Here is a 5,355-nt window from a genome sequence, read left to right as displayed (position 1 = left end):
GTGAGTGTGGCGTGCGTGTGTGAGTGTGGCGTGCGTGTGTGTGTGTGAGTGTGTGACGTGCGTGTGAGTGTGTGAGTGTGTGGCGTGCGTGTGTGTGTGTGTGGCGTGCATGTGTGAGTGTGGCGTGCGTGTGAGTGTGTGGCGTGCGTGTGTGTGTGTGAGTGTGTGGCGTGCGTGTGTGTGTGTGAGTGTGTGGCGTGTGTGTGAGTGTGTGGCGTGCGTGTGTGAGTGTGGCGTGCGTGTGTGAGTGTGGCATGCGTGTGTGAGTGTGTGTGTGTGTGGCGTGCGTGCGTGTGTGGCGTGTGTGTGTGTGGCGTGCATGTGTGTGTGTGAATGTGTGTGGCGTGCGTGCGTGTGTGTGTGGCGTGCATGTGTGTGTGTGAATGTGTGTGTGTGTGAATGTGTGTGTGTGTGAATGTGTGTGTGTGTGAATGTGTGTGTGTGTGTGTGAATGTGTGTGTGTGTGTGTGTGTGTGTGTGTGTGAATGTGTGTGTGTGTGTGTGTGTGTGTGTGGACATGTCCAACAGTTGTTCTTTGTCTGGTGGTTCTTCCTGTGATCAACTAGCTGGATTAACAACAGTGATACACACACAGGCACACAAACCACATACACACCTGCACACCCTCCTCACTCACTCACTCACTCACTCACTCACTCACTCACTCACTCACTCACTCACTCACTCACTCACTCACTCACTCACTCACTCACTCACTCACTCACTCACTCACTCAAAGGGCTGTGTCAGGTGAGCTTGTAACCCTGTAGATATGCAAAGCACCTAGAGAGAAAGGTGACAAGAAAACGCAGAGCTTTAATAAACATCCAAACACTAGATCTTTATAAAGGACAACTGATTTTATGATGACTTGGCCACCCTGCCTAGCCACTACTTGACTACTAACTCATGTCATGTTTATTATAAGCTGACATAGCCTGCTGACATAGCCTGCTGACATAGCCTGCTGACATAGCCTGCTGACATAGCCTGCTGACATAGCCTGCTACAGTTATACGGCATTAATAAAGGCTTTATGTTTGTTTGAACAGATGCATAGCTGCGGCAACAGTAAGTCAGTGAGTCCTAGTCCTAACAGACAGTCATTTAAAACAGTTTAAAAACATGTTAGGCAGTGTTTAGCCAGTGAGACACAGAGCCCACTCTCTATACCCGCACCGCTCTGATTCAACATTTCAGTTGAATGCATTCAGTTGTACAACTGACTAGGTATCCCCCTTTTCCTTTCCTTCATGTATACAACATGTCATTTATAGTGGATGGAAAAGTCAGGAACCCCTTTGAGGGCAAATTCTACCATCAAACAGACATGCTGATATTCCAAGAATTCCTCATATTCGGTATAGGTTCAACTCCCTCAGGTGGGTTCCATTTTCCAGAAAGCTTTCCATTCATACATGTATAGCCACTCTGATGTATTGCCTCTATAGAACATAGTCCATACCATGATCTTAACATCAGCTGTATCAGCTAAGCACCGATCAGGTCTAAACACCATCATTGGTTGATATTTAATAATAATTATATAGCTTTTCAAACCAGACAGTCAGAGGTAGGTTACTTTGAACAATTCTGATTGAAGGCAAGAGACAAGAGACAGAGAGGAGAAAGACTGGAGAGAGACCGGAGAGAAAGACAGGAGAGAGAGAGGAGAAAGACTGAAGAGAAAGACAGGAGAGAGAGAGGAGAAAGACTGGAGAGAGAGACAGGAGAGAGAGACAGGAGAGAGACAGGAGAGAGAGAGGAGAGAGACACAGGAGAGAGAGAGACACAGGAGGAGAGAGACCAGAGAGAAAGACAGGAGAGAGAGAGAGTGGAGAGATGAGAAAGAGAGATGAAAGAGAAAGGAGAGAGACAGGAGAGAGAGGACAGCGAGATAGGAGAGACAGGAGAGAGGAGTGAGAGCGAGAAGAGAGACAGGAGAGAGAGGAGAGAAATAGGAGAGAGAGAGGACAGAAAGAGACAGTATAAGGCGAGACAGGAGAGAGCAAAACAGGAGAGAGTGAGAAAAAGAGAGAGACAGGAAAGAGCGAGGAGAGAAATAGGAGAGAGGACAGAAAGAGACAGTAGAAGGCGAGACAGGAGAGAGTGAAACAGGAGAGAGTGAAACAGGAGAGAGTGAAACAGGAGAGAGCGAGACAGGAGAGAGGGGAGAGAAACAAGAGAGAGAGAGGAGAGAGACAGGAGAGAAAGGCGAGAGAAAGAGAGACAAACTTAAGGAAAGGCAATGTTTTTAAAAAACCGACGCGTTTCGGCTGCATGGCCTTCATCAGGGTGTACAAAGAAATAATACAATGTTCTCTGTTTAACAGCTTTTCCAATTAACCCTAATTAGAAGGGGGAGTGGTTAAAATTGATTGGACACACCTAGTAAGCAATAGTATACACACTTTAAAGTGAAATGCTGTAGCTATGTTATCATAAAAATGTAACTCCAAACTAGAAGTATCAGAACACTTAGAAAGGCAGTTCTAACCTTAAATATGTCTGGGCGAAGTGTCAAGAATAAGAAAGCAATACATTCCATAGTACACTAGAACACAGCAAAACATGAACAACAAGAGTCTAAACATAGCTGAGGGCAATTGAGCAAAGATATCCACTAGATGACAGCAAATGTACCCATCACAACCCTACAGGAAGGGTGAGAAATCCATATCTTCATTCAAACCCGGGTATTTAGTGGCCTGTAGTTTGTAAATCCAAAAACTTTCCATTTGGTTTAACTGTTTAAGGCGGTCCCCTTTTCTAATAGAGGCCGGGATATGATCAATACCCATAGCTTGTAGGGAGGCAGGGTTGCCATGGTGTAAGGACTTGTAGTGCCTTGCCATGGGGTAGTCTTCATTGCCTACCCGTAGAAAATTTAGAAGAGATGAAGTAGACTATAGAGATGGCAAGGTCTTTGCCTGGAGAAAACCAACGCGCAAGAATTCAGAATTACATCTGCAGAGGAGGAAGCCTAGATCTGTCTCTTTCAACCTTACAAGCAGTGATGAGGATGATCACCCCAGACATTCAGAGGCCAGCTCCTCCCAAGATTTTTTAGATCAGGAAGAGGAGTCACGCAGGTACCTCAACAAGAGAGGGAGAGGACGCGGAAGAGGCCAACACGGAGGGGGAGGAAGAAATCAAGACTACCCAACCACACGGAGCAGGACCAGCACAAGGCTGTGATCAACATTTCTGGAGAACCCCTTTCTGATGATTGCCTAAGGGTATTGTCTAAAGGACTGTCCTTTGCCCCCACATACTCAACTAATGAATTTAATACAAAGATTGACCTATTTCGTTTCTACAGGAATCTACATCTGAATGCCTGGTATAAGCAAAACATCTCTCCAACTACAGACGCCAGTGTCTCAGGTCAGGCAGTTTCTGTTCCCTCAAAAACACCTTTTAAGCCCAAGTCCACCTTTTGTCCCATTGTCCAGAATGCCACACTAAATACATTTGCCAAGAAGGTGAATTTTGATGTGGAAAATCTGTTTAAGGGTAAAATTGACTCCAACCAATCACGACGTAACCTTTCTAAGATAGAGAGGGATGCAGTTGAATCATTGTCCAAAAATGAACGGGTTGTGGTTAAAAAAGCAGACAAAGGTGGCGCTACAGTAGTGTGGAGTAAAGACTAATATGTGACAGAAGCCTACCGTCAATTAGACAATGATGAATTCTACCAATCTCTTAGCTTCAACCCTACAGAGAACCTAAAAATTGAGTTGAAAGGGATCCTCACAGAAGCTAAGGAGAATGGCTACATTTCAGACAATGAGTTCAAATTTCTTTTCAATGGCAGTCCACGTATGGCTTCTTTTTACCTTCTTCCAAAAGTCCACAAAAATCTTGAAAATCCCCCAGGCAGGCCAGTCATTAGTGGTAATGAAAGTCTGACAGAACCCATCTCTAAGTACATTGACTACTTTATTAAGCCTTTTCTGACGTCACTCCCAGCCTATCTTCAAGATACCACAGATGTGTTGAACAAAATTAAGGAATTGAATAATATAGGTACAGCTTCCTTTTTAGTCACCATGGATGTGGAGTCTCTTTACACCACCATTGAACATGAACAAGGTTTGGCAGCTATGCACCATTTCTTGAGTACCCGACCTGAAACTGAGATGCCTCCTACAGAATTCATTGTCTCACTGACTGAATGGACTCTTAATCATAACATCTTTATCTTTCAGGACCGTATTTTTAAACAGGTCAAAGGATGTGCCATGGGAGCTTGCTATAGCCCTTCCTATGCTGGTTTGTACTTAGGTAAATGGGAAAATGACTTCATTTTGGATCCTTCTAATAACCATTTATTTGACCGGATTATATGGTGGGGACGCTATATTGATGATGTTTGCCTTTTTTGGTCCGGCTCAGAAGATGAACTTATTTCCTTCCACCAATACCTTAACAGCATTAACCCTAACATCAAACTAACTATGGAGTATAGCAAGGATAACATTCATTTTTTGGACCTCGACATCAGTAAAAATGACAAAGGTTGTTTGCACACATCAATCTTTAGGAAGCCTACAGATGGGAATACCATTCTGAGAGCAGACAGCTTTCACCCCAAAAGGCTAAAAGAGAATATTCCATATGGCCAATTCCAAAGAGTCCGCAGAATTTGCGATCAGGAAACAGACTATGTTGTCAAATCTGCTGAATTGGAGAATCGTTTCTTGAATCGGGGCTACAGCGTCCAGGTCCTGAAAGATGCAGGTATAAGGGCTGGATTACTTGACAGAGAGAACTTGTTGCGAAGGGGAGTGCCTCGTGATGCATCAGAGAGAGTGTATTTTGTTACAAAATACAGCACTGAAGCAGAGAACATTAAAAGAATCATTAAAAATAATTGGGGAATCATCCAAAGTGATACGCTACTACGCCAAGTCTTTCCTGAGCCACCAGTCATAAGCTTTAAGAGATGTCCTACCCTAAAGGACAAATTAGTCCACAGTTATCTTCCGGGTGACTCTCAAAAAAACTTGGCTTGGCCACAAACCCAAGGGCTCTTTTAAATGTAACCAGTGCAACCATTGCAGAAATATTGCACAGAAAAAGTATTTTGTTGATACAGCTTCCAAAATGGAGTATTACGTCAAGCATTTCATTAACTGCAAAACCACTCATGTCATCTATAGATTGGAATGTCCACAGTGCAAGGTGTTCTATATTGGACGGACAAAGAGACGCCTTCAAGATCGCCTAGCGGAACACAAGTACGCCATACGGGTAGGCAATGAAGACTACCCCATGGCAAGGCACTACAAGTCCTTACACCATGGCAACCCTGCCTCCCTACAAGCTATGGGTATTGATCATATCCCG

Source organism: Salmo trutta, unplaced genomic scaffold (genome assembly GCF_901001165.1).
Source record: "Salmo trutta unplaced genomic scaffold, fSalTru1.1, whole genome shotgun sequence".
NCBI lineage: Eukaryota > Metazoa > Chordata > Actinopteri > Salmoniformes > Salmonidae > Salmo > Salmo trutta.
This window is presented reverse-complemented; position numbering follows the sequence as displayed.